Source organism: Sorex fumeus, unplaced genomic scaffold (assembly GCF_029834395.1).
Source record: "Sorex fumeus unplaced genomic scaffold, SorFum_2.1 ptg000021l, whole genome shotgun sequence".
NCBI classification, from domain to species: Eukaryota; Metazoa; Chordata; class Mammalia; order Eulipotyphla; family Soricidae; genus Sorex; species Sorex fumeus.
In genome coordinates this window covers 11,709,843-11,730,865 of record NW_026606078.1, presented here as the reverse complement: position 1 = coordinate 11,730,865, position 21,023 = coordinate 11,709,843, and the positions used below count along the sequence as shown (strand labels likewise).

The window sequence follows — 21,023 nt, the reverse complement described above, 5'->3', positions numbered from 1 at the left end:
CTCTGTAGTTTGTAAAAGCGGCCTAATTTTTCATTAAAGTTAGCTGAGGCTGATAAGATAAGGTCTTGCTTTCTCTGAACTCTTATTTCGCTTAAGTTTCAGGCTCTAGTTCCATAGCTCTTCTAGATAGTACAAGATTCTTAAGTTCAAAAGGATTTCAACTGTTAATCACATAATCATTAACGTTCTTCTAATAAGAAATCAAGATTGAGAATTCTGCTTTCTCTGTAGGCTCAAACTTCTGATAAGAAATCTTCGTTTAAACCTTGTCTAGCAAGTTCCAAAAACAACTGCATTCCTTAAATCACTGAGTTGCATATCACTGACTTCTCTAGAATTTCTACTTCTGATTTCAGCCTGGTCCCAACACTCTAGCGTTTCACATAGAGAGACAGATAGACAGACACAGACAGACAGACAGACAAACAAGACAATGAACTGACTAAAACACCACACATACATGTGCACATATCTGTAGTTGATCGATCAATCTGACCCTTCAAAAAAATGGCAGGGAGAAACTGATGGACTGAGAAAGGAAGGGACTGTCCCCAGGGCGAAGAAACCTTATCGCTGATTGGGAACTCTGCTCCCCATTTCCCAGTCTCCCGCTTGTTAAAAATGGGTCAAGAAAGCGCTTTTGTTGATATAAGCCAGCAAAATAAACTATGACAAAGATGTTACCATATTTTGGCCAAGGCTAAATCTGAGGCAGGGAGCTAGTATCATGATCTTGCATTTTCCTGCCTCCTCTGCTTTGATAATCCTATTTCTTTTGTTACCTACAAAGATCTGACTGCAGAATGATCTGGTAATGCAAACTGCCATTCACTGTATATCCTTCCCAATATTCTAACTTATACTCAGGCCACGTGGTGTTACAGAGGTCAACAAGATATTCCTTATCTAAACTACCTACTTGGAAGCTCTTCTGGTGTTTTAACGAGCAACCCAAAGGAGAATATTTAGGTACTGATGTAGAATTTCCCATATCTCCTAAGTGTCAGCAATAACCTATGAAAGGGAGGGAAAAGAAAAATCTAGGGTAGGATAATTCCTTAGCAAGCTCTCCTCCTAATAGTTTCTAGTGTTGTGGTTCTAGAGAGAGCACGGACACGACCACAACTGCATGCCAGCCCATCAGAAAAATCTCTCTTTAAAGGATGTCTCCTTTAGAGATTTCTGAGTCACCCTAGGAATCCCTGGGTCCTGCCTCCCGAGCGTCCACACAACCATGGCTTGCACATGTGGAGCCATACCTAGAGTGCCATGGGTTTCCAAGAAGCCTATTAAGGGGAGAAGAGAAAAGTTCTGCCTTTCTTAGCTTGCCACATATTCCAATGTTCCCGGCTGACGCTTTCTTCCACAAACTTCTTGCCTGTCTTTTTACCTCTTTTTTTTTTCTGCTTCACTTTGCCTAGGGCTAAACCTGCTGACTGCCTCCATTAGCATTTGAATTGACCTCTAGCTGATTCTGCTGGTTAGAATGCTTGGGGAAAGGGATTTCTAACTAGAAATTGATCTGCCTTAGTTTACCAGGATCTTCTCACTAGTGGGCTCTCCTCCCATAGTGGACGGTGACTCGAGACAGACAAAGGAGGGGTGCCTCTTTGCAGAGACCATTCAGATGCTTGCCTGGCCGGAGGAGAACTTAGCCTTAGTGGTTCAGCATTGTGACTTGCGACTGGCAACTATGCCAGTGCCACCATTGACCGTATGTTCTCCATGGAATCTCAGGCAGCCCACTCGAGCTCCGTGACTTTAGAGGGACTTTAAGAGTGCCAGGTCGTGGAGCTACAAAATCACGCCCGATAGGAGGACCTATCAGGGTGCTCAGACACACACACATTCACACAGAGGTTATCACATTCCTCCCCCAGTCCCCCTAGAGATTTCCAAGGGAGCATACCTTCACAGCAGATCTTCCACAGATTGCCTCCTTTATCCGAGCCACAAGGTTTGGAGAGAAGGAACCTCCTGGGGGCCAATCCACACCAAAGGAAGGCCATTCTGATGAACAGTAATTGTCAGACTTACCTTTCTTGATCATCAAGCCCAGATTCTGAGCTTTCCTGTGGATCTCAGAGAAGTGATCAAGAATTAAAGCTTTGGGGGTCGATTGATTCTGACCCATATTAAACAATCTCAATAAACAGAACTAAGAGAAGGATAATAAGACAAATACACACACTAAGGACACACGCACAGATCACACTCCTGCACTCGCTCGGACCGGTCCACTCTCTCACACGGGTGCGCACCACACTCACCAGTCACCCTGGGACTCCCGAATATGCCCAAAGGGCGTGCACGTGATTTTCACCTCCGGAGGGTTTAGTTCTTCCAGGTCTTCTCCCGGCGCCGGATTTTCCAGAACAGATGAGGCCTCCAGAACAGACAGACGAGGACCCGAGGAAACCCTATGTCCCCCCAAGTCCTCCCAGTCAGGGTTGGCCACTTCCCTGCCGCGGTCCAGAACAGACGAGGCCTCCAGAACAGACAGACGAGGACCCGAGGAAACCCTATGTCCCCCCAAGTCCTCACAGGGTTAGCTACTTCCCTGCCGCGGTCCAGAAGGGGACACTGTCCCCCCACAGAACAGACGGAATATTCCCCAGAAATTTTTTTTTTTTTTTAAGGCCTTTTCAAAACCCGCTCTCTGGGCCCGTTTGCCGTCGGGAGATCTCACTGGGGCCTCCAAATGTTAGGGCGCGGATCGTGATCTCCCTTTAACGACAAAGAAACTCCAGAGACTGCAAACAGCAAGCAAGGTTTATTGTAAGACTGGCTAGCCAGGGTCAAGCCGCCTACACAGACCCGCAGGTCAGTTAGGTGAGGCAAGACCCCGAACTTCTTCAAAGGGGATCTTATATAGGCCTTCACTGGCCGTTACAGCAAAGCCCGCGCATTTCATAGCCAATAGATTTGTAACAACATATGCTTTCTTAACCAATCCATGTAGAAGTACATCACTCCTTAGCCTATAGATTCAAAAACCAGCATTTACGTACATAGGCATTGTGACTAGTGGGCATCAGGTAACTTGGACATTTGGTTATCACCTTGCTTCCTCTGATTCTCAGCCCTGCATTCCGGAGGTGGATAAGGGAAGAGTTCTTAAGGGAGGTAACAGATAAGGAGGACAGGAAAGGGAGAGTTACTAATTTATAGAGTTTTAACTCTGGAATCTCCCTCAGGGTCCCTAGGGACCTAACACCTTTATGTCAGTACTCTCTCTGAATGTCAGTAGACTAAACTCCCCTATAAAAAGGCATAGAGTAGCTGGCTGGGTCAGATAAGAAAACCCATTTATTTGTTGCCTACAGGAAACACACCTACACTCACATGATAAATACAGACTTAATGGAAAGCAATCATACAAGCCAGTGGACAACAACAACACCAAAAAAGCTGGGACATCCATACTTAGATCAAATTATATTCAAACACTGTCAAACACTGTCCTCCGGTTGTTCATCGATTTGCTTGAGTGGGTCCAGTAACGTCTCCATTTTAAGACTTATTGTTACTGTGTGGCATATTGAATACGTCACAGGTAGCTTGCCAGGCTTTGCTGCACGGTCCAGATACTCTCGGTAGCTTGCCAGGCTCTCCGAGAGGGGCATAGGAATTGAACCCAGCTTAGCCAGGCTGGCTGTGTGCAAGGCAAATGCCCTACTATCAGCTCAGGCCTATAAAGAAAGTAATTAGGGAGAATGATGAACATTACTCTTTGGTCAGTGGAACAATAGATCAAGAAATACTGTCATCAGCATTTATGCACCAAATAAAGGCTCAAAAAAGTTCATAATGCTTCTGCTCACAAATCTATAGAAAGACATTAATGGAAACACAGTAGTAGTAGAAAGCTTCAACATACCACTTTCCCACTGGACAGACCAACTAGACAGAATATCAGTAAAGAGAGCAGAGCCCTAAATGTGGAGCTGAGAGAACTGGGATTGTTGGACAAATACAGGGCTGGAGTGATTGCACAGAGAGTAGGGCTATGTCTTGCATGCGGTGGACCCAAGTTCGATTCCTCCGTCCCTCTCTGAGAGCCTGGAAAGCTACCGAGAGTACCCCGCCAGCACAGCAGAACCTGGCAAGATTCCCGTGGCGTATTCTATGTGTCAAAAACAGTAACAACAAGTCTCACAATGAAGACTACTGGTGCCCTCTAGAACAAATCAATGAACAACAGGAGGACTGTGCTACACTTGCACTGTAGCACTGTAGAACAGTCCTGTTGTTCATCTATTTGCTTGAGCAGGCTCTGCAATGTCTCCATTGCAAGATAGTGTTATGCCTGTGCTGTAAATCGGCTATGACATGTGTCCACCAGAGGGCAGTCAAGGCTTGTTGGGCTCTTGAGCTTTCCTCAAGTGACTGAGTTTGAGTCCCCCATGAGTTATACCCCAATACATTCTATTATGTATAATCATTAAATAATTTCCCCCTCAATCCCTAGTTCATAGAGAACGTACAGACATAAGACAGAAAACCCAGACTGTTGAGGAGACCTGTAGAGGTCTGAAGATAAATGGGAAAACCTCAGATTTGCCTGAAGGCTATGGAAATAGAACAGTCAGATCCTGTCCACCTGCTTCCTTTTTCATGGTCACAATTTCACACAGAGCACAGAATGGAGACCCTAGACTCTTGAGCCAGTAATTCCTGGGCCATGTCTCCTTTAATAGGAAGGATGGGAATCACATCATGGTACAATCTGTGATAACCTCTGTAGATGTGTTTTCATTTTTCAAATTAGAGCTACGGTTCTGAGATGCAGGATCACAGGGTCACGTTTGAGCAGGTTGGTGTGAACAGATGCTAAGTGAGGAAGTATATTTGCATGGAGGCCCTTCCACCCACCACACCCACTCCCCACAAAAACAGAGCAAGGGATAAGAGTAGGTGGGAGAGCAAGTTCCAGTGTTGGGAGTCAGGGGACAGTGTTCTTGAGGCATTTCCACTATGGCCTGGGCTCTGTTTCTCCTCACTCTCCTCACCCAGGCCACAGGTGACTTATCCGGGGTAGGCATGAGGGGGATTCTTGTTTTATTCTATGTCCTCTCCCAGATTCACCTGTGAAAAATCTCAAACTCAGCAGAGTGTGGTTCTCATTTCCCCCTCCTTTTTTTCAGGTTCCTGGACCCAACAGACCCTGACTCAGCCTTCCTCCTTGTCTGAGGCTCTGGGACGGATGGTCACTATCTTCTGTGATGGAAGCAGCAATGACATTGGCTATTACTCAAATGGTGTATCCTGGTACCAACAGCACCCAGAACAGCCCCCAAACTCTTGATTTATGGTACAACTTCTCGGCCCTCAGACATCCCTGATCGCTTCTCTGGCTCCAAATCTGGCAACAGAGCGACCCTGACCATCTCTGGGCTCAAGCCTGAGGATGAGGCTGATTATTACTGTTGCTCACGCAGAAGTGATAACACTTTGCACTGTGGTTGTTGTTCATAAGGAAGTAAGACAAAAACCTGTTCTCAAGACTGCCACACTCCTGAATCCAACTTTTGCTGTTTAACTTACTTAAAAAGTTTTAGTTAATGCAAAGTTTAAATAACAAAGAGTTTCAATGATTTTTATTCACCATATTTGCTTTTTTCATATTTACTATGTAGTATAATCATTTTGAATACTCTCAGCATATATATATTAAGAATAGATTAATATTGTAAGTTATTTTAATTATTTATAAAATAGTTATTTAGAATATTTGTATTTATTATTTTATATGTTTCAAACATTTATTTTATATCTTATATTTATATTTTATATTCCTTCTGTAGTTTTACTATATTCACATTTGTGCATCTGTTAGCACTATTATTTCTTACCTTTTTTGTGTTCCTAAATGAAATTCTTATTTCATTACCAGTATCTCTCAAGTCCTTCCTAGCTTAAACTCACATACACAAAACTCTGCATTATTGGTGCTTATATTTGCTTATTTCAGTCCTTTCACGTTAATAAAATCATTAACACATAGATCATTCTGTTTGATTTCTCCTGTTTCTTTCTCACGTTGCTTCTTTATTGATAATTGTATCTCTATAGATGGTTCAATATTTCCATGAAATATTTCAATATATGTATCACTTGATCACTTGACTTCCCGTTAATCGTCAGTTTGCTCAAGCAGGCACCAGTAACATCCCCATTTGTCCCTGTTGCATGCTAGTGTAGCCCAATGGCATCTGTTCATTCTAGGAACACGAAGAGCCTCAAACCGATCATTCATGATCTTGATGAAGAAGTCTGACCATCTGGTAGGTGGGTGGCCATGCGGTCTTTTGACATCCCGTGGAATCCAGTCGGTAATAGCTCTAGTCCAGCAGTCATCTCTAAATCTCATTATGTGACCAGTCCATCTGATTTTTGACACCTTGGCAAACGAGACAGCGTCCCTGATTCTTGATCGTCGATGGAGGTCAGAACTCTGGATTCTTTCTCTCATTTGAGTGAAACGTGATATTCCAAGCATAGCTCTTTCAATTCCTCTATGGGAGACCCAAATAGCGTTCTCATCCTGTTTGCGTAGGGTCCAGGTCTCTGAGGCGTATGTTAATGCAAGAAGAACAGTGGAATCAAAGAGATGTGCCCTGAGCCGGAGGTTCTTCGTCCTCTTAGCTATTTCTTTGATGCTCTTGAAGGCGTTGCAGGCCGCTCTCTTCCTCCTGCGCAAATCAGGTGCCAGGTCATTCATCATGTTGACTTCTTGACCTAAGTACACATAGCTGTTGCATTTGGAGATAGTCGTTCTGTTGAGAGCGAATGGGGCATCAGGAACGAGTCTGTTTCTCATAAACATTGTCTTCATAAGATTCAGCTGTAGTCTGACCTTTCCATACTCACGGTCAAAGTCTGTCAGCATTTGTGCCGCTTGGCTGGTGTTTGGTGTTATTAAAGCAATGTCATCAGCAAAGTGGAGGTGGTGTAGTTGCCGACCATCTATCTTCACTCCCATTCCTTCCCATTCCAGTTGTTGCATGATGTTCTCGAGGGTGGCACTGAAGAATTTTGGTGAAATGGTATCACCCTGCCAAACCCCTCTCTTGACATAAATGATTACTTCGTTGTAGAATGGTGAGATCCTGGTAGTGAATCCGTAATACAGCTCATGGAGGATCCTGATGTATTGAGTTTGAATGCCTTAATTGGCTGGGGCTTCAATGACTGCTTCCGTCTCAACAGAATCAAAGGCCAACATATGTATATTTGTATGATATTGTACCCAATATTTTAGGATTCCTATGTTAATTTAGTTTGCACTGTAACTGAATTTTTCTGGTTGTTCAGAAACTGAGCGGTCCTGGAAACTAGTCTAGAGATATCCAAGTTCTGTAATGAAAGAACTGTGATGTATTAATTGTTTGATTTTGTTTAGGGCCCACACCCAATCACACATAGGAGTTATTCTTAGCTCCAAACTCAGGAATACTCCCTAGCATTGCTTGAGGGACCATATGGGATACCAGAAAACTAACCCAGATTGGTCATGTGCAAGGAAAATACTCTACACACTATTTTATTTCTCCAACCCCTGAATAGTCATTTTAAAAAACATAATAGAAATCTTGTCCCACACTACCACCTAGATTGTGTCCAGCTGCTGGACCTATCATCATCTGTAATTTCTTCTCTATGCCTAAAAATTACAAAACCTTTTCTCTAATCTTAAAATATGACCTAAGTGTGAGTTCAAGAAAGCCTAATGAAGTGTTTTTTATTATTTATACATTTTCTGCTAATAATCCTACCTTATTTAATGGTAGAATCCATGAGAGTAGAGCTCAAAAGTGTGACAAACAATAATAATTTGGGGTTTTCTTTATTTTAGGATTCATTACCTTGCCTATTTCTCTACAAAAAACTTCCTATTGTTTTTTTCCTTTGGTTTATATATTTATTTATTTACTTATTTAAATTGAATTACCATGACATCCACAGTTACAAAAGCTGTTCATGTTCGGGTTTGAGTCCTACAAATTCCAACACCCACCCCACCACCAGTGCACATTTCCCACTACCAATATCTCCAGTTTCCTTTCCCGCAGCCTGTTTCTATAGCAGACATGTTACTTCTCTGTCTTCTCTCTCTCTCTATCTCTCTCTGTCTCTCTCTATCCCTCTCTCTCTGTCTCTCTTCTTTTCTCTTTCTCCTTTTGGGTTGTGTAATACAGATACTAAGAGTACTTAGAGGTCATCATGTTTGCTCCTTTACCTATTTTCAGCACACAGCTCTTGTCCAAATCAATCGTTTCCAACAATCTTCTTCATAGTAGTTCCTTCTTTATCCCAACTGCCTTCTTCCTCAGCACTTTTCACTTTCTGGATAAGAAAATTATGACGTAAATAAACCTTGGAAGAGGAAGAGACAAACACGCCACAGAAATGCCTCCAGAACCCATGACAGACTGAGTCTCATCCAGGGAAATCCAGAGCGAGGTAGGTGAGTCCCACCACCTATCTGAGCAGTCTCAAGAGCCGAAAATCTCCAAAACTCAATTGCCACCATGCTCATGGCTGATCTCTGTAGGCTCAGATGAAACTCAACTATGAATGACTCTGCAGAAAAACCCAGGCATGAGGGTTTTGTGACCGAAATCTCCAGGCTCACATGGAGTAGGGAATGGGTGACCTGCCCCATCTCCCTGTGCTCATGGTAGCTGGCAGTCGCACCCATGAACTGCCTTTGGGGCCATATAACCTCATTAACAGCCATGATCCAGAGACTCACAAATAAACGTTGGAAGAGAAAGAGAGCAGCACATCATAGAGATGCCTCCAGACCCCAAAGTCACCATCCAGTTAAAAATCCAAATCTAGCTATATCACTGTATTTAAAATCTTAGAATGACTGGAATACATGTCTGCAAATGTGATCACACAACACCTCATACTCTATAAAGGATTTAATAGCTCCAGGGTGATGCAACAATCTTTACGCAATTCCTGTAAGGAAACCTTTGAGGATAATTTTTAGCGGATTTTCCATAAAAAGCAGTACAAAATAAATTATTTAGGTCTACTTTGAGGTAGGCTTTGGGGGAGGGTGGAATCATTCAAGATATGGTGGTGGGAAGATGCAAGGATGGAGGAATTGATGTTGGAATACTGAACGTAATAAATTATTTTGAATAAATTCATAAAAATAAATTTTAAAAAAGAAAATTATGAATTTCTTTGCCTGCATTGCTCCTCTTCCTGTGACAGGTTGTATTCTCAGACCGAGATTCAGGATAGCACTGTAGCACTGTACTCCCGATGTGCATCGTTTTGCTTGAGGGGGCGCCAGTAACATCTCCATTTGTCCCTCTCTTGTGCTAGTGTAGCCCAAAGGCGTCTGCTCACTCCAGGAATACAAAGTGAGACTTGTTGTTACGTTTTTGGCATATCGAATATGCCATGGGTAACTAGCCGTATCCTGCCACATGGGCGGGATACTTGCCAAGCTCTCTGAGAGGGATGGAAGAAATGAACTCCGGTCAGCCGTATGGAAGACAAATTACCTACCTGCTGGGCTATCACTCTAATCCGAGATTCAGGATAAAGTGTAATACTGTTGGGTGGATCCAGAGAACTTTGGGTAGAAGGGCACCTAGAAACTATGGGTGAGCATAAGAAGACAGGGTTCATGAAATAGCCCAGAGGCTTTTAATTCGTTGGAATTCCTGGAGCATGCAAAGAAGCTCCTATATGGTAACTTGCACAGAAACTCCTGCTTCTTATTCCATTCCCCCAATCCTTCTCTCTGCATCCCCCCTCCCTGCCCAATCCTTGGTTAATTGCTAAATTCATCCCCACTAAAGCCGTTTTCTCACTACAGTTTTGAAACCTTGATACTACAAAATCAGAACTGCATTCAAAGCCACCAGAGCACAACAGACACACACAAAGAGGATGCAGTGTACAAGTGCACCAAGCTTAATGAGCTATGTTCGGTGATGCCTAAAAGTCTATACCAGCACCAACTGTTTCTATAATCTCTCGGTCAGAACCAAGCCCTGAGCATTTCCGGATGTTACTTCAAGATCAAATTAAATAATATAAAACAGGCAAAGTAAGCATATTTATATCAAAATAGATTTCAAAAAAAGAAATTCTGTGAAGAAGGGCTAGAGATGGCCATCATATAATGATCAAGTGATTAGTACATCAAAAAGAACTTAGACTCCTAAATAAACTTTCAACTAATGATGAATTATCAAGATATATAGAACAACATATATAGGCCTGAAAAAAGATTCTGACAGCAATAAAATAGTAGTAGTAGATTTCAACACCACTCTCTCACTGCCTGATAGATCAACCAGAAAAATACTCAAAAAGAAAACAATGGTCTTAAGGAAGAAATTGAGGGGATGGGTCTAGCAGAATTTCTAGAGTTCTTCACCCCTCTTTGAAACACCAAAGTACACATTCTTCGCCAATAAACATGGAACATTCTCCAAGATGTTGTAACACAACATCGGTCTCCAATAACTCAAGAAAATACAAGTTGTATCAGTTATGTTCTAGACCATGTTGTTTAGAAAGTGAAAGCAATCGCAAACAGAAAAGGGCAGGAAGTGGGGGACTCAAATACTTAGATTTAAATCTTACTACTGAACAATGAGAGTTAAGTGGTTTTAAACTGATATGAAAGAGGCCAAATGATCCCACTGCCTTCTGCTTGCTGCTCCACAATCGCAGGCGAGGCCTGTATCCCACTTATATCACTGGAGCTGTTATGGAACAGGAGGCAGAACTCCAAGAGGAGGAAGAGCCTCTCCCTCATGGTGGGCCCCAGCAGCCTCCACACTGGACCTTCATCACTTTAAAGTCGCACATCACAGCTCCTGAATTATTGGCAACTTGTGTGGTTGCGCAATAGCTCTGCTTAACAGATTATATCTACTCACAGTTATTCTTCCTGTCATTCTGTGAGGATGGGCAGAAAAGACAGAGAGTAGTCGCCAACTTTATCTTTTAGTATCTTCCACTGAGGGAGGGCTCTAGCAACAGGGCATAACTACAAAGACTCATCCTGACCACAAGAACACTAGAAAACCAATGGGAAAACATCTAGGAATTCATCAAGCTCAATGAACAAAACACAGTATCACTGAAGACATAAATGACACCAGTAAATCCTCAATGTCTTTAGTGACATTGTGATGAGGGTGTTCAATGAATTCAAAGAATAATAGCACAAATAGCGGAGCACAAGAAGGTATGAAAGTCAAAATGAGAAAACGAATACAGTCGGAAATCACAGAAATGAAGAACATGGTAGATGATATAAAACAAATGTTGATAGAAGCTCTTAACATCAGAAGCTTAACAGAATTCTTATTGAAGGGGTCGAAGAGGAGAAGCAGGAAACCTCTAGAAAGCAGTAGAAGGTGGAAAATACCCTGGAAACAAATGAACAGTATACTGGAGAACTATGGCAGCAGTTCAAAAAGAACAAAATAAAAATCCTTGATCTCTCTAAAGAACAGAAATATAAATGTAGTAAAAAAAACACTTAAAGAAATTGGTAAGAATTTTTCAGAGTTGATGCGCTTACATGCACTGAAATCCAAACGGCCTCTGGGGTCCCAGTGAAAATAGACCCAATTAGGAAAACTCCAAGACATATTGTAGGCATTGACAAAAAGCAAATAGAGAGAAAGAATACTGAATGCAGCAAGATCAAAAAAGACACTTTTATTCAAAGTAAAATCCATTAACTCTACAGGTGATAACAAATGAGGGTTTATGAACCAAACGAATATTAAAGGATATAGTGCAAAAACTCAATGAAATAAACTCTAGCTAGATTATCTTTCAGATTTGAAGGAATTATACAAAACTTCATGGACAGACAACATCTTAGAGAATTTGTAGCCTTGAAGCAAGTTTTGTAGCAAGTGTTTAGAAAGCTCCTTTAACGGGCAGGAGAAACTTCCCATCATGTGGTCTTGAGTATGACACTCAATATTGGTGTATCTGGTTATCCTCTACTATATTAAGAAAGATTAAAAATATATAGCAGCTCAGCATCATAAATTGACTTCTATTAGTTTTATTTCTGATACTTCTACCCCACCCTTTCTTGGTTTTATTGGACCAAGTGATATGAAATACATCTATTATATGCAGCCAAGTGGGTGGTATGAAACCTGGGGATATTGGTTGAGAGAGGGGACATTAGTGGTGGGATTGGTGTTGGAACATTGTATATCTGAAATAACTCTATTATGAGTAACTTTGCAAAAAAATTGTCTCAATATACATTCCTGAAGAAAAAAGAAAATGAATATCTTCAAAACAAGTACCTTTGAAGGGGGTTGGAGGGAATAAGATTCCTGGAAGCATCAGTGAAGATAACAATTACCAGAACATAAGGGATACCAAAAACTGTGTTCAAAGATAAGTATATAGTAATGAAAGCATTGATCAAGAATCAAGAAAGGGCTCAAACAAGTAATCTAACTGCACCAGGAGTGTCTCTTGAGTATAAAGCCAGACATAACTCCTGTACACCAGAATGAGAAGAGGAGGAGGAGAAGAAAAAGGAGGAGGAGGAAGGAGAAGAGAAGGTAGTGGAGGAGGAGGAGGAGGATAAGGAGACATTGGTGGTGGAAAATGTATAATGATGAATGGACAGGTGTAGCAACATTATATGACTGAAACCCAATCATGAAACACTTTGTAACTGTGTATCTCATTGTGATTCATTAAATGTTTTTTAATTTTTAAAAAGTTAATGACGTAAAAAAATACTGAGCAATAAATAAATAAATAAAAATAAAAAATAAATAAAAATAAAAAAAATTAAGGACAAGGAGTTAGGAGAAAACAAGGAGAAGAAAGAGGAGAAGTTATGAGGATTCTAGAAAGTGAAAAGAGTGGTAGAACTCAGCTTAATTCTGCTGCTTATATGAATTGTGATTATGCCATTAGATGACTCCAGGGGGCACTGAAGATCTGTATTTTGGTATCATCATTACTGTGGTTTAAAGGAAATATACTTAAAAGTCTCAAGAATGCCTCTCACTAAGTTTGTCTAAGAGGGAAGTAAGGGTGCACTGTCCCAAATCTGCTGTGTTTCCATGAGTGCAGCAATATAGAAGGGAAAACCAGAAATTCACTGCTGTCTTCTGTTAGTTCAATGTGGCTGCCTCCCCTATTTGCCTTCTGTGAGTCACATTTTTAGGGATTCGAACAGTTGTTGTTTGTAAGTTCTTGGATTTTATACCTGAATTAAGGTGCGTGTGGGGGGAGGGAGTATTGGGCAAATGATGTTCTGACCTCACTGATACTTTTAATTTTTTAACTTGACATTATAGTCTTCTTTTTCATAAATGCTGTCAAGTTTATTTCCCCCTCCTCTACCTTCTTTGATGTTACAGAGGTGGATCTACAATGATCGGAGGCAGGGGGTATAGAGACACTGACTGTGATACATTTCTATTGAGATCTGGTGCTCAATGGAGCTTCACATCAGGTGGCAGAACTTCCCCAACTCAGCACCAAGTGTTCCTCAGGGCTGCTTTTCCTGGCCTGGTACCGCACACCTTGTACTATTCATTGGGGTTGTACTCCATTAAGTCTGGAGTTGACACACACACTCTTGGCTATGTTACAGCTGGGAGTTGCTTGCAGAGTTGGGAATCCACACAGCAGAAGGTAACTTGGGAGTAACCATCTGCTTATGAGAGTCAGGAAAAAAAATGCTTCCACACAAATAACCGTGTCACTACCTTGGGGTAGTGACAAGTATGTACCTAAAGGACTCACCACCGAATGCCAACCATCAAGGGTTGGTGTTTACACAAAAGGGCAACTTATCATTGCTAATGTTAGAGAGAACCTGAAACATGGGAACCCACAAGAGGGCATTTCCTGGAGTAACATCATACTGAGTGGTCACTGAGGAAAGACCCAGAAGATCAGGAAGGTCATAAAGGTATGCGATGTCAGCACATTTATTTTCCTCTTCAAACTAGGTCTCAAAATGTTTGTAAGAAAAAAATTTATATAAAGGAGAATTAATTTGTTTGCTAGTTATGCTATGCAGAACTACAGAGGTGGCAGAGGTAGTCTATTGCTGGTTCAATCTCTGGCACCAGATCAGTCTCCTGGGTTTGGCCCTGGGACAAGAATGCACCACCATGGTGGCCCTGTACGGGAACCCCCACAACGCCATATACTGTACTTGGAACACAGTCGAGGCATTCAAGTGCTGGTCCTATTATCAGAGGATCACTGGGAGTGGCCTTCATGAATGTCAAAATACGATAAAAAGTCAAGAAAAATAAACACAAATAATAATGATTTTTTTTAAAGTAATGCAGAATCATCTGGAGGCCAAGGCCAGGCCAGAGAGGGGTGATCAGAGGCAGGTGCAAGAAGCAGCTTTGCATGCAGGCCCCTCCCTTCTCAGGAGCAGGGGAGGAATAAGAGCTGTGAGAGTGCCAGGCCCAGGGTTGGGGTGTCAGCAGGCAGCACTCTGGGCATCTCCATCATGACCTGGGCTCCTCTTCTCCTCCTCAGCCTCCTCAGTCAGGGCCCAGGTGAGGCTCACGGAAGGGACCCTGGGAACATCTGGGCTCACCCTTTGTCTTCCCTCCTCAGGTCCATCCAGAACCACCCTGAACTCACCAATGCTTTATTTTCTATTTCTTTAGGGACCTGGGCCCAGAATGCCCTGATTCAGCTTCCCTCCGCATCTGGGACTCAGGGACAGACAGTCACCATCTCCTGTACAGGAACTAGCAATGACATTGGGGGATATAGCTATGTCTCCTGGTACCAGCAGCAGGACAGCACAGCCCCCAAAATGTTGATTTATAACGTCAATAAGCGGCCATCAGGGATCTCTGATCGCTTCTCTGGCTCCAAGTCTGGCAACACAGCGACCCTGACCATCTCTGGGCTCAAGCCTGAGGACGAGGCTAATTATTTCTGTTGCTCCTACAGAAGTGGTGACAATCTCACAGTGGTTCACATTCATAGGGAAGTGAGACAAAAACTTGCCCTGAGTTCCTGAGTTATCTCATCCTCCTTCCCGTCTTTCTCCACTTAGATATTCATTTGTTTAAATATTTATTTTAAAATTGAATGATTACAAACTTATGATTTTTTTATTTTTTTAAATGATAACATTCTCCAAATTCTTTTATATTTAGTCTTTGTGCTGCACTTTATATTTGTGTCTAATTCTCCCTGAATTTGTATGATATGCAGGCATGGACAATAATGATGTCATAAACTGTTTGAGGTCATCTGTTCAGCCATCTATAGAGTTAAGTTTTTGGATAGAATAGGATTCCCATAATTTCAGTCCTTTAAGTCTTGTGTTGTTAGAGTCTCACCTTGATATACCCATTAACTTTTTTATTCCATAATATATTTCTCCTCCTAAATAAACTTCCTATATACCATAAGTTCCTTCCAATATTTCTGCTCCTCAACTCTCTACATAAAAATAATTTACAGTCCATGTCAATACATTTTGGCTGGAGCGATAGCACAGCGGGTAGTCTTTGCCTTGCATGCAGCCAACGTGGCCGACTCGAGTTCGATTCCTCCGCCCCTCTCGGAGAGCCTGGCAAGCTACCAAGAGTATCTCACCCACATTGCAAAGCCTGGCAAGCTACCCATGACATATTAGATATGCAAAACACAGTAACAACAAAGTCTCACGATGGAGACATTACTGGTCCCGCTCGAGAAAATTGATGAACAACGGGAGGATAGGACAGTCACTGAATTTGCCTTGCTAGGAGTTCATTACTTTTATGAATTCAAATAGAATAATAGTTATTTAATTTTTCTTAATGATCTCAATATTTTCTAGCTTCATCAATCCAAAAACCTACATAAATCAAATGTTACAGATAAATAATAATTCTTTATGAGCGATAGCCCAGCACATAGAGCATTTGCCTTGCACACAGCCAACATGGCCAACCCGAGTTCGATTTCTACACCCCCTCAGGGAGCCCGGCAAGCTACCGAGAGTATCTTGCCGGCACGGCAAAGCCTGGCAAGCTACCTGTGTCATATTCGATATGCCAAACACAGTAACCATTGTCATAATGGAGACGTTACTGGGCAGCTCGAGCAAATTGATGAACAACGGGCCGCCAAATGGAGGTAAAGTTCTGGGTCTGGATTTTGGATTGATGCTTATATTTAAAACGGGCACTTTGCTGTAATAAAACTTTTTAAAATAAACAAAATAAGAATGAAAAAGAAGACCATAAAATGGGCACTTTGTAGAAATCATCTTTTTTTTCTTTTAATTTACTTTGTCTTTTTTGGATTTTGAGGACCAGAGAAAGATGAAAAGAAAGAACTAAAAAGAATCGAGGTGGATTTCAATTCTTTCATTTCTCTCCAAGTTCTATGTTTCCCAACATAGAGGAAAAGAGAGGGATTGGAGGAGTGGGTTTTCAGCTTAGTTGTGTATTTTCCAGTTGTGCTTTTTATCTGTGTTATATCCAATGCTGTACGTGGCCACCAAATGGAGGAAAAGTTCTGGGTCTGGAAAATTCATTACTGTGGTTTATTCTGAAAAGTATGGTATACAAACAGCTGCATATCTTACAGTCTTCTTAGAAGAAATATGGGTCGTTGTGCTAGTTTGGTGGCTATTCTTGAATCCAGAGGCACAATATGGGAAACAGGAAGTTCACGAATTTTGATGTTGCTTTACAGGCAGGAACTTTCCCTCCTGATCCACATTTTCTGGTCACATATTGAATTACTCAAGTAGCTGTCCCCTCTGTGTGTTCTCAGATCTCTCTGCTGCATAGGATGGAGAAATGTTGCTGTGAGCTCCCTACAGCTGGAGTAGAATCTGTTGCTGAATGTCTTATTTAACTTGAAATTAAAGTGGTATTTTTTAAAAAACACTCTTCTTGAACTTACAGTTCCCCTTTTCTCCTTTATTGCTTTAGTAGTGTGAGGCCTAAGGGTTGTAGACACACTGACTATGGCACTTTCACATTAAGTTGTGTTGCCTACTGGGTCACACATCAGATTTTAGTACTCACACACTCAGCGCTCTGATCCCTGGGGAAGTATTTTTTCTGATGCAGGGGTTCACTTTTCTTAGTACTGCTCACTGTGGGTTGCAGCTGTTTGTTTTGGTGTTCACACCCACCTGGATGTTACATTTTAGAAAATCTCTTATGATGCTGGGATGCAGGCAGCAGAGCTGCCAGTAAGAAACAGCAGAGCTTCCAGGATCCTGTTCGGGACACGTGGTGGCACCAGGAATCGACCTTCAACACTTACTCATGCTAGACAGGCCCTTTAACCAGGAAGCTAGTCTACAGACCCTAACTCAGGTTTAGACCATAGGAAGTAGAGAATGTGAAAATTGAAGAAAAAGCAAAAGACAAAATATGAGAAATTGAAGGTTGGTTTCCAAACCTTTGAAAGGAATAAAGAGGGTTTATAACTTTATATTGAGCTTAACTATACAGGGTGGAGTGGTGGTTTATATTAATACATCATTTATATAGAAATTTATGTATCACTCACTTAAACATTTACTCCTTCACTGAGTTGAAGGAAGCCCAGAATATTGAAAATCATCTATGGCCTAATAGATTTACATGAAGTAAAAGAACAGAGAAAAAAAGCATGTTGTGAGGTTTAATCCTCTCAATTTGCTCCCCAATACATTTGCCCTCATCTCGTCCCGTGACTGCAGGAACTCTTTACTGACAGTAGCTCATGAAAGGAAATATTGAAATTTTTCCAAGTTAGTTTCCTCTCCTGATCATTTATATTAGAGAAAGAATGTTCTCAACCTTCTCACGGACCCACAAAAGCCATGTCTTTTAAGGAAAAAGACTCTTCTTTTGTGGAAAATCCCTATTGCTTTTGCTCCTTCTACTTGGAGGCACCTGAATGATTTCAAATAAGTAGCAGGCGATACAGCTTCAAATCATTAGACCCTCTGCAAAGATCCCAACTTGGGCTCCTTCATCTATTATTTCACTTCTATTAGTGTCTTAATAACTCTTGGGGCTATCCTGTTCAGTGTATGCACATTTAGGAGTATGAGTTTTCTGATAATTTGAAATACAGAGTTAATTTATCTGCATTGCATCTATGCTGGTGGATTTACCACTTGGCAGATTGCGTATTTACATTATATCACTCTAAATTTTTATTAAATTTTATGGTATGCTTATTATCTATTTCAAAAATATTTCTGTATGCTTTGGATACTTTGTAGATATTATTGGATTATTCTGCTCTTTTCCTTTAATTTTTTTGTCATTTTGACTTGAGGACAAAAGAGAGATTGGGAAGGTACTAGAAAGAAGTGATTTGGTTAAAAACATGGAGGAAAAGAAGAGGAACTGGAGGAGAGATTTTCCAGTTCAATGTGCTTTCTTCATGAGATGTGGTAATGCAATATGTGGTCACCAGGGGGAAGTGAAGGCCTTGGTCTGGGAAGATCATTGTGTGGTTTACCCTGAATTATTATGAAGTACCAATACCTGCTTATCTCTCGCTTTTTCTAGGAAGAAATATGGGTGGATGTACTAGTTTGGAAGATTCTTTACTTTTTAAAAGAGAATTTTCTCTGCTTTGTATTTCGTGTGAAATAAAAATGTTCTTGAATGCCATTGTCTAGGCTTTTAAGGGACCTTAGGGTGGTTTGGTTTAAGTCTTGCAAGTTAGGGTGGCATTAAACTGTGGGAGGAGACAGTTATTTACCATATTTGTCTTACAGTGATCAGGTTATTAGCCTGCAAAGAGCAGAGTTCAAAAGGCATCCCAAGAAATTAAAAAGTTTAACCGTGGAGTACACTACTTTTCTGGGTTTTTTTCATACTTTCGATGTCATTTTACTAAAGTATGGCTTGCTGACTAGATGCATTAGAATTCGAATTTCTCAGAGTACTTCAAATGTTTGGGTTGGAGTGATAACACAAAGGTAGGGCATTTGCCTTGCATGCGGCCGACCCGAGTTTGATTCCTCCGTCCTTCTCAGAGAGCCCAGCAAACTACTGAGAGTATCCTGCCTGCACAGCAGAGGCTGGCAAACTCCCCATGGCATATTCGATATGCCAAAAACAGTAACAACAAGACTCACAATGGAGACATTACTGGTTCCCGTTCGAGCAAATTGATGAACAGGAGGACAGTGCTACAGTACAGTGCTTATTTCACTCAATAGCAAGTTAGTATCTTTTAAAAGTTGATGAATTTATAGTTGTCATTTTCTTTCCTCTTTCTTTTTTTAGTGGTTGTGGTTGATATCAAAAGCTTTTTATCACACTGACAATGGTGCTTTCACCTTTGTCAAAACCTTTCATTGTTTTGCTCATTAGGGTCACACATTGAGCATTGGAACTCCCTGGGGCTCTGTTTTCCTGGTGAAAATATTAATGTCTTATGGTACTACTTATCATTGGATGTTCCTGATAGTTTTGCTGTGCACATCAAGTAGATGTTGTATTGCAAAAAATCTCTTCTGGTGCCAGAGTCCAGACAACAAATCTGCCAAACTGAAACAACACAGCTTCAAGAAGCATGTTCATGACATGTGGTGGCTGCAGGACTTGAACTTGAAACCTTCCTCGTGTAAGGCAGGCATTGTGTATTAGAAAGTGTCAGAACTGAAAAAGAAATTTAAAAAAAAAGACAAAATGTGAGAAATGGAAAGGAAGTTTTTCAAGCCTTTCCCCAACCCTATTCCACCCATTTTATTTAAATATTGTGGTTAACAAAGTTGATAACAAGGCAGCCAATATTTGTTGTTATAGGTAGCCAATATTCCAACACCAATCCCACCAACACTGTCACCTTTCCTCTACAATTCACTTCATTTTCCCAACCAGTCTTCAATCATTCCCCAATAGCAGGCTCACAATATTTTGCTTTTTACTACTAAATGGACAATGGAAAGATCAAAAATTATTTCAGTATAAGGAAATTTGCAAAAATTGCATATCACCATTGGTATATTAAGTCTTTGTCTGAGGTTTTACTGAGCAGTTGTTGCAGTTAATCCTGTTGTATAATTTTTATTAGTTGAGATTGCTAGTAATGTTTGTTTGAGATTGGTTGTCCTTTACATTACATTACCGTACAGTCTGGTGTGCTACTATTGGGATGTTTTCCAAGCTTTTGGAAGAAATAACGATGAGATGTAATTTTAAGTTGGTCTTTACAATACAGGCTGGAGAGGTGGAATTTTATTCACATATCATTTATATAGAGAGGTTGTTGTATTATTCACCTATATATTTATTAGTTCACTGACTTAAAGGAAGTCCAAGAATGTTGAAACTATATTAGTATTACAATATTTAGTATTATATATAGCATTATATATTATATAACATACAGTATTATACATATCATATATACTATATTGTACATAGGATTATAATCACTATATAAGGTAAAATAGAATAAAATGTTGGAATTCAAATGCAAATGTTCAAATTCATAAGTAGTACCTCACAGTGTATATACAAAGGTACAAAACTGAGCTTGTACTTCTCTTTTTCTCATACTACTCTTTTAAAATACAGTCCATAATTTACTGTCTTGATTCTTGTTGAATGAGTGTTGGAGAGAGGAAATTGATGTTGACAAGTTCCAGAATGCAAAGGCAACATTGGGAGACACAAAGGGGATTATCATTCCTTGTGTTTTTCTGTATTGCTATTTATTGTTTGGACTTCCTTGATTTGAAGCATCCCTATGGTGGGTAGGTGAGTGTTTCTGTGATCATGCTGCCTAAGAAATTCCATACTGCAGATATTCCAGCACAAACAAGTGTGGCAGAGAGCAGTGAAAAGTGTGTACTTTGTTGTCCCCAAAGTAAGACAGCACCAGAGCAAGTTTTTTTTCAGAGATAATAACTAACTTTTCCAGATGTTAAAAAATAACTTGTAATATGAACTCCCAATTGAAGGAACCTCTAGTGCTTCCCCAGATTTATTTGTTCATGGAGACATTTTCACATACCAGCAGAGTATAAGACACAAACA

General features: G+C 40.8%; 1 pseudogene; it reads left to right on the top strand.

The window, feature by feature from the left end:
- The first annotated feature begins 4,950 nt into the window (after positions 1-4,950).
- On the top strand, positions 4,951-5,478 carry LOC130022849 (immunoglobulin lambda variable 2-18-like; annotated as a pseudogene).
- Positions 5,479-21,023: the final 15,545 nt, after the last annotated feature.